Genomic DNA, 10,611 nt, shown 5'->3' with positions numbered 1-10,611 from the left:
ACAAAATCACAGTGAAATGAGTTATTCTATTGGAAAAAGCTTTCTTCCGTCAGTATTTCATAGTGTCAAGTGGTGAAAGTGGTGACTGTGTTGTCGCATCACCTAGCACAAACGCTCTCTCCTTCATTTGATACTGAATGCAGAGGTTTGGACAGACAATTTCGTCCAAATGATGGTGGCTGGTTGTTCACTAATTTGTGACGGTCGATGTCACTGACTGCAAAGAAAGATGTCCAAATGAAATGGACGTTTAATACGTATGTGACCAGTTGAGTGCTGTCATAGTAAATCAAAATCTCTAAATTATACTAAATTAACCGAACAAAGGCATTGGAACTTAATCCCGAAAGATAAATAAACCCCAACATAAGGCGCACAGGTAAGTTAATTGAAAGAGGAAATCAGTTCCATTTTGTTAACCGTTATTTACTTATTTAATTGTCTTATGACTTTTTAAAAACAATTTCCTTTCATTTTCATAGCTGTTCTATTCATTTGACTGAGTAGGTTTTACAGGTTTCATTTTCCCACATGAAAGTGTTCTTTCACACATTTCTTCGGGAGGCTTAATAATATTTAAAAACCGGGAGCCGCACGCCCACATCGAGCTATCGTAATCTGTGGCGGAAAAGCCCTGGAGGACCACAGGACGTCTAGCGGCCAACACACAGTGTGATGGGGCCGCGTGGCTCTTTGCCTCACAGGGCAGTGGTCCAGCAGAAGATGGAGCACAAACTGTGTATCGGAGTCAGAGGAAGAGTGAGAGGTCCCGTACTGTCACAGCATGGCATCAATGGTCACTATGCAGGAAGCAGGATCATTTTTATTTATATATTATTTATAATTGCTAAACTTTTTACCAAAATGTGCCCAATGTGAATGTGTTTGTCAGTTAGAGTCATATTTGTATTATTTACGTTTTGTATTCTTTAAGGTGAACGCTTACGTTATTTTTCTGGCAGACGGGCCTTCACCCGCTTGTCTCCAAGGTGATGTCATTGTTTTGCCAAGAATATAACACGATATGGCAATAAACGTATCTATGTCAATGCAAGCCAAGCAGGTATACAGGTGAGATCTGTGGAGAGGTGGTCCTGCTCACAGTAAGAATCCATGTTTTTAAAAATATTTGGTTTGGCAATGAATGTACATATAATGTAAGAATTATACATTACATCACCTTTGTACCTTTAAGTTATTAGTGGTAGCTTGCAGTCATAACCCAGCGTTGAGCAAACACACAGAAACATGTATTGTTTTGTTAATGAACCAGCAGAAGCAGAATACACTGTAGAGTCCTACTTAAAACAAGAATGTCAGACCAGTGTTTCTGCCTCCAGGTCTGTGTACATTCTTGTTACCAGTAGTTTCTACATCCTTCACTGCGCCAATGGGAATATCTGTGTACTTTTAACTAGAAAGAAAAACAAATCATTAAATACTCTTTCTCTTTGGCCGGAAACAAAGTCTCCTGATTCCAATACAAACATGACTAGTAAGTCATCGTCTCTTAAATCCACGTTTTAACCCTTACGCTCACATTGTACTTGACTTTTACACCCCGAGCTAACAGCACAATCCCTGGATTACCCTTCTTCGGCACACAGCCGGAAATGAGAGGGGAACCGAGGGACCTGTTTTTTTCTTCTTCTATAATACACTGCCTCTCAGCTAAAGGAAGAGGAGGGGAGGTCTGTTTAATTACATCAGATCGAATTCCAATAAACTGTGCTGTATCCTTGAGCTGTTTCTGACATTGTCTGGAGTCATGAGGTCACATAGTTTAACGTGATTATAGCATACAGCAGGACGATGAAGGAGGGCTGCTAAAGGCAGATAATAGTCCAACTGTTTCTTATTTGGCAACAAAGGAATCTACCTCCTTTGAAAAACTGTGATTTTGTCCTTGAACCATATCCTTACACTTTGCAGTGAGAGCACTTATAGTATGGACATGATAATATGGAGTGATTCTTGACACACCCAGAAGGACAGTAATGTGCACAGAAATTACCAAAAGAAGAAGAACCAGGGCAAATATGCTTAATTTTTCAGAGCATCAGGCAGGTTGGATTAGGCAGTAACAATACCTTATGACAGGGGTCTCCAACCTTTTTCCCCCAGAGAGCTGGTTTTACAAAACAAAAATGGCAAAGGCCTTTTCCTGTTAGTGGTCCAAAGAAATGTACCAGAGAACAGAGACTGCAAGCCTCAGCCGGGGTAAAGATAGATGCCTATAAAACACTAACCAAAATAAATGTATTAGTGCAGCGTTTTCCAACCTTTTTTATTCACAGCATACTTTTTTTAATTAAAATGTGACGGCACCAGCCCCCAAAACAGCAGCAATAATGTGGATTTATTTTTAAATGTATTTTCTGGTTAACAAGTTTGCTCAGAACACTTTATGTCAAATATTTCATAAAGAATAATTACTAAATGTAAATATTTTCAATACACACGTGGCAATCCCTCAAGGCACATTGGTTGAACATCAAAGTATTAGCACACAAAGTTAGACATTGAAAGTATACTAAGTGTTAGTAGATGGAGTACAGACATTGTCTGACTCCCTCGCCACCACAGACATTGTTGATTCATTTCTCCCTGTGGCCCTCAGAGGCAACTGTTGTTGTGATTTTGGGCCTTACAAAAATAAATTGATTTGATTTGATTTAATCAAATTTGAGTTATGTTGCAGTAAAATTCCTAAATCCTTTGAGGAGCTATTTGGAAGAAGTGGAGAGCAGGTTGGAGACCCCTGCCTTACGGTATCAGGATAATTGAGTGTAAAAAAGGGGTTTAATGGTGTTCTATGTAGGTTTTAAAGGGTTTTACAGTGGTAAAATCAGATGGTTTGGCTTTTTGTAATCAAACATGAACTGACAGCAGCTTATTTGCATTGGAGCACGTTTGTGTTTGTTCGTGGATCGATGTGTCTGTCACTGCACAGACGAAGGCACAGAGAACTGGAAGCATGCAGCTGTGAGGCCTGCTGTAAAACTAGAGAGAAGAAGGCTAGAGCCGTTTCCAATAAACATAAATCTCAGAAATACCAATATTGCAGCTCACCGCACAACATATTATTATTTGCTTTGATGGATAACATTTAGCTGCTAATTCAGATTTCATACAGCGAGTCTTTGTTTACAATATAAATCTAATTAACTACCAGCATTGCAGCACAAAGCGGATCGATGTGCAATATGGACAGCACAGATGCTTACCTCACAACGATGCCTTTCCATGCCAATACGTTCACACCATAAAACGCTGCAGCCGCTCTCTGCCCCGGCCAATAATCTGTCAAGGTTAGGGCAAGCAGACACAAAGCATTAGCTCAGGGGGCCGCATAGTTCAAACATTACTGAAAAGCTTTTACAATATTTCACCCACGTTTTCCTCTCTTTTGTGGTATTGGCCTGTGTGTGCAACATGTCTTTCATACGTAGCTAGTCGTTTTTTTTTTTTTATTCCACACAAACTTGATATTAACAATGTCAAATGCTAAGATGTGATTAATTTTGTAAAATGGTTGAGATAAATATAAAACAGTGAGAACGCTTTAAGCAATAACATGACATTACAGCCTATTATTGGCGGAACATGGAATTGCATAAGATGTGTAATTTATTCTTGCCAAAAAAATACCATTAGTGATTAAACTGACAACGTTAACTGCATAGACTGTGGGTTCTCCAGGAGTAGCAGCCTCATCACGGCACCTCCGCACTGCTGGCTGACAGGTGAAATCTCAGGTTCACCTTCACAGCTCTGCCTGTGCGCTCTGTCCGATCAGCTTCTCTGTGGTGGACTCATTGTCAGCCGGGCGTTCAGGCTCCATTTAACTCCAACTAAGTGCCTATAGTCATTATAGCTGTTCATTAATGCTGTGCAGGCAGAGTACTGGGCTCTGGAGATCCTCAGAAGAGTAGACTAGAGACTACGTTTAATAGTTAACAACAGAAGAGGCTGCACAGGCTCAATTTAATAAACAATATATAAATGCTGCTGAAATGAATATAGCATTGTCTTGTTTACTTCTAATAAGAACAACACCATCCTCTTCAAACTAGTCTTGAGTGTTTTTTGCACGGCCTGCAAGATGACTTATGTTGGCTTCTGTAAAACATCCATTGAACCTTTCCATGCCTGAGTTCGATCTCAGGGTCAGCCTGGAGTCTGCAGTCTTTATGGCTACATAAACATGCATGTACCTTGTGGCTCTTAATGGCCCATTAAGAATGAATGTAGGGGTGGATGGTTTTACCAGAGGAATGTACCGTACAAAGGACCCATTTAAGGTTAAGATGAGCCACAAATGTATATTGAGCAGTAAAGAAGAAGAAGAAAATAAAAAAAAGGCATCACAATTACACAGCCTTTTGTGTTACACTGCCTGTCCAAAAAGAATAGTTGCCACAGAAAAACACACTCTAATATTTCTTAGGACCACCTTCAGTTTTTTTTACAGCACACATTCGCTGTGGGATAGTTTAATTAAGCTTCTGTAATATTAAAGCTTTATTTCATTCTAGTGTTGCATTATTTTTCACCAGTTGATCTTGTATTGTTGATGTGAGAGTGACCACTGCACAAAGCCTTCTCCAGCTCGTCACAAACACTCTCACTGGGGTTCAGATCTGTTGTACATTAGTTTCTGCTTCTCTGTAGATGTTTTCTCTGCTTGATGCTAATGATTTGACCCTTCTCAAACACACTGACATCTTTTCCATGACCACGGGATATGTCTTTCCACACGGTTGTTTCAGAAATGAGAAGCCGCTCACTGCCTCAGTCGGGTTCATATACCATGTTGCAGCTGAAAGATCATCACTCATGCAGCTGTTATCCAGTAGGAGAAGAGGACCTACTGTACTTGTTTAGTTGAATCCAAGTGCTGACCTTTTTTTTGGACAGGCAGTGTACATAATAATCTCCTTTTTGACCAAGACTATTGATTTATGTAATTGTCAATTCTATACAGAAAGCAAATTGCTTCTGGAAACAATCCCACTCTGCTCTTGCTCACTGTTCTGGCCAAGAAGCAAACACGACAAATACAGATGTAAGGACATGATCAAGAGATTGTAAATGAAAATGTTTTTTTGGGGGAAAAGACGATCCCTACACATAGCTGCTACTGTCTTCTGAGTGTACTCATGATAACACCTGGGGCCAACGCCAACACGCTTGATCACTAAATGAGAAAAATGACCATCTTTCAGCACCTCTTTTAAAAACTAATTTACATCCTGTCAGATCCCATTACGAACCGGGCCAGCATGCGAGGCTGCAGGACAGGACTTGGACCGTGCTCCTCTCTGCTCTTACTCGCCTCATCGCTTCACCACACCACCGAGTCCACAGTGTCAGGGTTTCTTTGGCTCCCTCACACCTTTTTTCTTATTTTGCTGCTGCTTTAGGTGCACACTGCCAAATACAGGGTGATTATCGGAGAGCCTGAAACCACGTTTTTACTCTTTTATACAATTACAGTACGGTACGTGTACTTAAAAGCCTGGGCAAGGAGGATTAAGCCGGCTGAATGCTGAGTGCTGAATAAATGATCTACCGGGGGGCGTAGCATTATCTCTAAGATGAAATGGGGAGGGAAGGAAAGGAACAGCAGGTGGATTTTGGATTATTAATACACAAAATGAGACTGTAGCCAATAGCACCCTTTAAAAATCCAGGGGGTGAACAGATTTGCTGAGTTTGACATATTTTTCATTATATGTGAGGCTACACTTTTTATATATAATTTGATCTCATGTGTGTATTATGTTCTCCTTGTGTTTTCCTCTGGGTGCTCCCCTTTCCACTAAAAACATGCATCTCAGTATGGCCCAAAAAACAGCGATTCTAAGGAGTTTGTTAAGATCTTTTCTCACAGGACTAACCCTAAATACAATCAACTAAAATTTGCAAATTAGTGTAGATTATCACCTACATAAAAACGATGTTGTATAGTAAAAAATTCCCCAAAGGAGTTCAGAGTGCTTCAAAGCAGATGGAGCGTGTTTCAAAAGCAGTGGAGTCTCTTTGGCAGCAAAGGGTCTGTCCAGTCTCTGCTCTTAAAAGGGTCACGGTGTGCGGTCACTCACCAAAATCCACTTGTCCCATTCAAACGTGTGAACTCATGTCTGTCACCTCACCTCCGCTCTCTAAAAAGGGCTCCCTCTAACCCTGCGACCCACACTTCTAACTGTGGGCTCATACTGATACTGTTAAGTAGCAACTGAATGTCAGTCTTCCTCACATTGAACTAACAGAGTCCGAGAAAAGGAAAATCCCCGTAAAAATACATGCGATAATAGAATATTATATACATATCTGGGACATTACATCTCTGCTGATCGCTCTGATGACAGAGACAGTTACAGACAGTGTTAAATGCTTAATGGGCAGGCTAATGTGCTGATCAGAAAGTTTGGCACATGCTCCATCTGCTAAGACTAAACCTCATAGCATACTGTGCCCCCCATGTACACTGCCCACTTGTGGAGGCACTACTAAAAGAGAATTTACATTAACTGAATGTAGCTTATAATGATGGCATGTGAATGCTGCTGAGGGACGCCTGATGGAGCAGAGCAAGCCAAATGTTTGTAAATGAGGACATGCCCACCTACCCTGCAAAGCTGCGCAGACTCATGACCAATCTGGGACTAAGATTCTTTGGCTGGATAAATCAGAATCAAGACACTGGTGGTTACAAAAAAAACACGGTTGTGAAAAAATCCTCTGACTTGAAGAAACAGGACTATCATAGATATTTCAAATAAAAGTATTAACAATTTGGACAGCCACTATTATTAAAAATAAATGGCTTATGGCTTTATTTTGGCTGATGAAGAATGGGAAAATATTATGTACATCCCAGAGGAAAATCACGAATTCAGATGGAAACATGTGGTTGCCTTCTTTTAGCTCATTGATGTCCACAGGTTTTCTACTGTTCTCTCTCTGCTCTTGTTTAGTTTCATTGTGTTCTTTTCAATGTATGTGTGCTGTGGCTCCTAGGTAAAATGTATTTCATATGTTATATACATAGTTGAAGAAAAGATGAAGGATGTAACTGTGCACTTAAGCTGAAAAGAGGAGTGTTCCAGACAGAAGTTTAAAGCTTCAAACTAATTATTATCTCTTCCAAAGTCCCACTGTCATATTTGAGAGCAGTTCACTTACAATAGTGACTAATTTCCCAAAAATTAAATGGACTGAACACAGACTAAATTTTAAATTATTTTAATCAAGAGGTCTGATTAGCCCTCCCTTCAGGTTTGGTCGAGTGAGAATGCAATTCTTATCGGGTGGTGAAGAAAAGGCACAATATGACTGTAAAAGGCCCAAAACAGGTTAAACAGGTAAACAAAGACAGGGTAGTTGGTGTTATCCCTTGTAAGTACGAGTCTCAGACAAAGTCTGCACACTGAGAATGACTTTTGGGTGAAAGTTGAAATGTGTTTTTTTTTGTTTTTGTCCCGATGATTACAACCAGGGCCGGCCCAAGCCTTCAGGGGGCCCTAAGCGAAAACATTTTTGGGGGCCCCTCACCACGTCATCAGAATCAGTTTTATTGCCATTGTCAGTAAACAATTCACATATGGGAACTTTCTTCAACGCAAACAAAGCGCACCAAAACTCCAGGGCATCTGTTTGCCAGTTAGTTTATTCTCAACACCTCACAAACTCAAATATTGATAACTTAAATCCCACAATGCAACTTGGTATTCCGCTGACATCACCTCTAAGAAATTTTCAGACCTTTTTTGGGTCTTCTGTTGCATTTTAATGTGGTCCAGCCGGCTAAAGTAAGAGTAAAATGTCGAGGTTGTAATGCTATAAAATGATGATGTGATGAAACTGTGCCAGGAGAAAATGACTAAAGCCAGTTATTAATACATTAGTGTACTTAATTACTCAATACAATATTGGCTATGAAAAATAATTATGGTCAAATTGATTCATTTTAACTGAAAATGTAAAAGTAATAGTTATCCTTACTAATTTATCTTTTACAGCTCCCAACTGTTCCTTCTTGCCAAAGTGACAAAACAAGTTATATTAAATTAAACAAATGGCATAAGCATTGCTTGATAACACTCATAAAGCTACACAGTGCAAACTTGTTATTCCCAGAGAATGAACAGAACGAGAAGTGAAAGTCCAAACCTAGCTATTGTGAAGAGACTGCGTTTCTGCAACTTTGCCACTTTTATATAAAAATATATTGTATTATTCTATAACAGACATAATCATAATATGTCTGGTTATTTTTCACTATCAATTTATTATAATTTATAACAAATAGTCTAATGATACTTTTTAAATAAATTGAAATGTTTTATTGCTCTATTAAAAGTGAATTACAATATAAATGTTTGTTCTGATCAGAACATCACACACTGGACTCCTGCATGAAACAATGCTGCGATGTGATTGGCTGATGGACCTTACGTGCATAAAACTTTACATTCCTCTCATTGCACTTTAAGAAGTAAAACAGACATCACGAGTCACGATTGATCTCACACATGGTGATGTGAGAGAGAGGGATGCAAACTCAAACCTGCTCATCTCTGACTGAGGCTGCACAGGGGCCCGGCACAGGGGCCCGGGACAGGGGCCCGGGACAGGGGCCCGGGACAGGGGCCGCACACTGTTTACTCCAAAGTCTCACGTCAGAGGTTCTTGACGAGACGGCGCTCGTCCGGACCGGATCTCCGCCTCTTAGTGACCCGGGGCATAGACGCCCCTCACCGGCCTCACCTGCAGCTAACACGGGCTGGTGTAAATGTTAAGTTTAATATCTTTCATTCAGACAGAGCTCTCGTCGCCTCCAGCCTGAGCGAGACAAACGTGACAGAATCGTGTTGTTTCAAACAGCAGCATTAACCGTCTCTTTGTAAGAGAAGTTCAATACCTGGAGAGTGTTGTTGAGTTTTCAGTTTCTTTACATCGTCAAGAAGTTTCTTCTTTCGTTTTTCGGCATCGGGGGGATATATTCCTCTGGACATGAGGACCACGCAGGGACCACGTTGTGTTGTGTTTATGTTTTGCTCTCGTTCTCCTCGCGCACAATGAAGTTGACCAATCAGCGCAAGTTTGGTGTCTCGGTTGCCAGATTGTCATTACAAATAAATGCGGTTTGTGCGTTATATGTTACCGCTGTGTGCGCTGCCGCGCCAGCAGCGCTACTACACTAGTGGCGCACGCTGCGCTTGCACTTCTCATAAGACCGGGTTGCCAGATTGAGGGCCCTACTAACGCCTCGGGGCCCTACGCGGCTGCTTAGTTCGCTTATAGGCTGGGCCGGCCCTGGTTACAACAGCTCTTTTTTCTACAAAGGTGGGGTAGTTTCTGATGAAAGTCTTCCCTGAAAGCTTATTCAGCTCAGAGCAGTATAAAATGAAATGGCTCAGACCAGCTCCTCAGATTGAAAATTACTTTTGCATGATTGTCTAAATAATTGTCTACAAGGGATTACACTAACACAAGTAAACACTGCACATCTTCTCTTTTTCTTAAACCAAGAAATATATCCAATTCATAATACTTAATTTCCATTTTCAGTTCAGATTGTACTTTCTTGTTGAATTGGATGAAGCCAGTTATTGGCAGGCCTGTGTCGATAGCATTACATTGATTTGTGGCCCACCTTCACGCTGCAGCAGGGCCTCCTGCATCAGATCATTGGGGTGTTAAGTGTGCACAGTGGGGGAGCCCCTTGGCACCTCACGCTGGATCAAATGATGTTTGAAATGTTTTAATCAAATCCTGTGTATTCATTAGACTAACAATAGGCTTCACGGGGCGAGCGCGCGGCAGTTCGGCGGTATAGTGGCCTCAGGGGAAGCATCCTGATAAAGTGACTTCCACTGCTAACCTCCTCCATACTTTTAAATGGGCCTTTATCTAACCCGCCACTTGTCACACAGTTTGATTTATATATATTAAAGAAAAATAATCATTGCAGCCCCAGCCCACGATCTGTCTTGTTGAGTGGCGTTTCCATCCCGGGCAGATTGTATGTCACCCCCGAATGTATATTTTGAACTGATTAAGTCGACACAAGAGACAGACAGCGAATTACTAATAGCGTCCCGCTACCTGCTCACATAATCTCTTTGATTTTCTGTCACTGCGGTGAAGCTTTGTCAAGTGCCATGCTGGAGAATATTGTTTGTGGGATTACTCTGGATAACAGGCAATAAGTGTCTTCAGGACCTTTGACTCGCAGTGGTGTAAATGCTCCACTGTTGGCTAGAGATGTGTCAGCCTATAGAAGACTCCCAACTTCAGCTGCCTTATCATGTTAAACTACCAGAACAATCTAGAATGCAGCACCAAACTAAACAAACGGTGTGTATTCTGCTACTTCTGCAGGTTTTGACATTCATTTGAGTATGTACTAAGGTAAAGTTAGGCCAGAATATTTCATAATGATTTCACTTTAAATATACAAAGCTGTTCTGCAGTTATTTGAAGGATAATTAACAGTTAAAAAACAGTTGCGTTATACATTAACTGTATTGTGCTTTTTCAGTAACTACATAGATCATAATTTTACAGTTAATTGAAAACTGCATTATTATTCTAAAATGA

Source organism: Eucyclogobius newberryi, unplaced genomic scaffold (genome assembly GCF_026437365.1).
Source record: "Eucyclogobius newberryi isolate DKJ021-1_F unplaced genomic scaffold, fEucNew1.0.hap1 SCAF_2, whole genome shotgun sequence".
NCBI classification, from domain to species: Eukaryota; Metazoa; Chordata; class Actinopteri; order Gobiiformes; family Gobiidae; genus Eucyclogobius; species Eucyclogobius newberryi.
Note: the sequence above shows the minus strand (reverse complement) of the source record.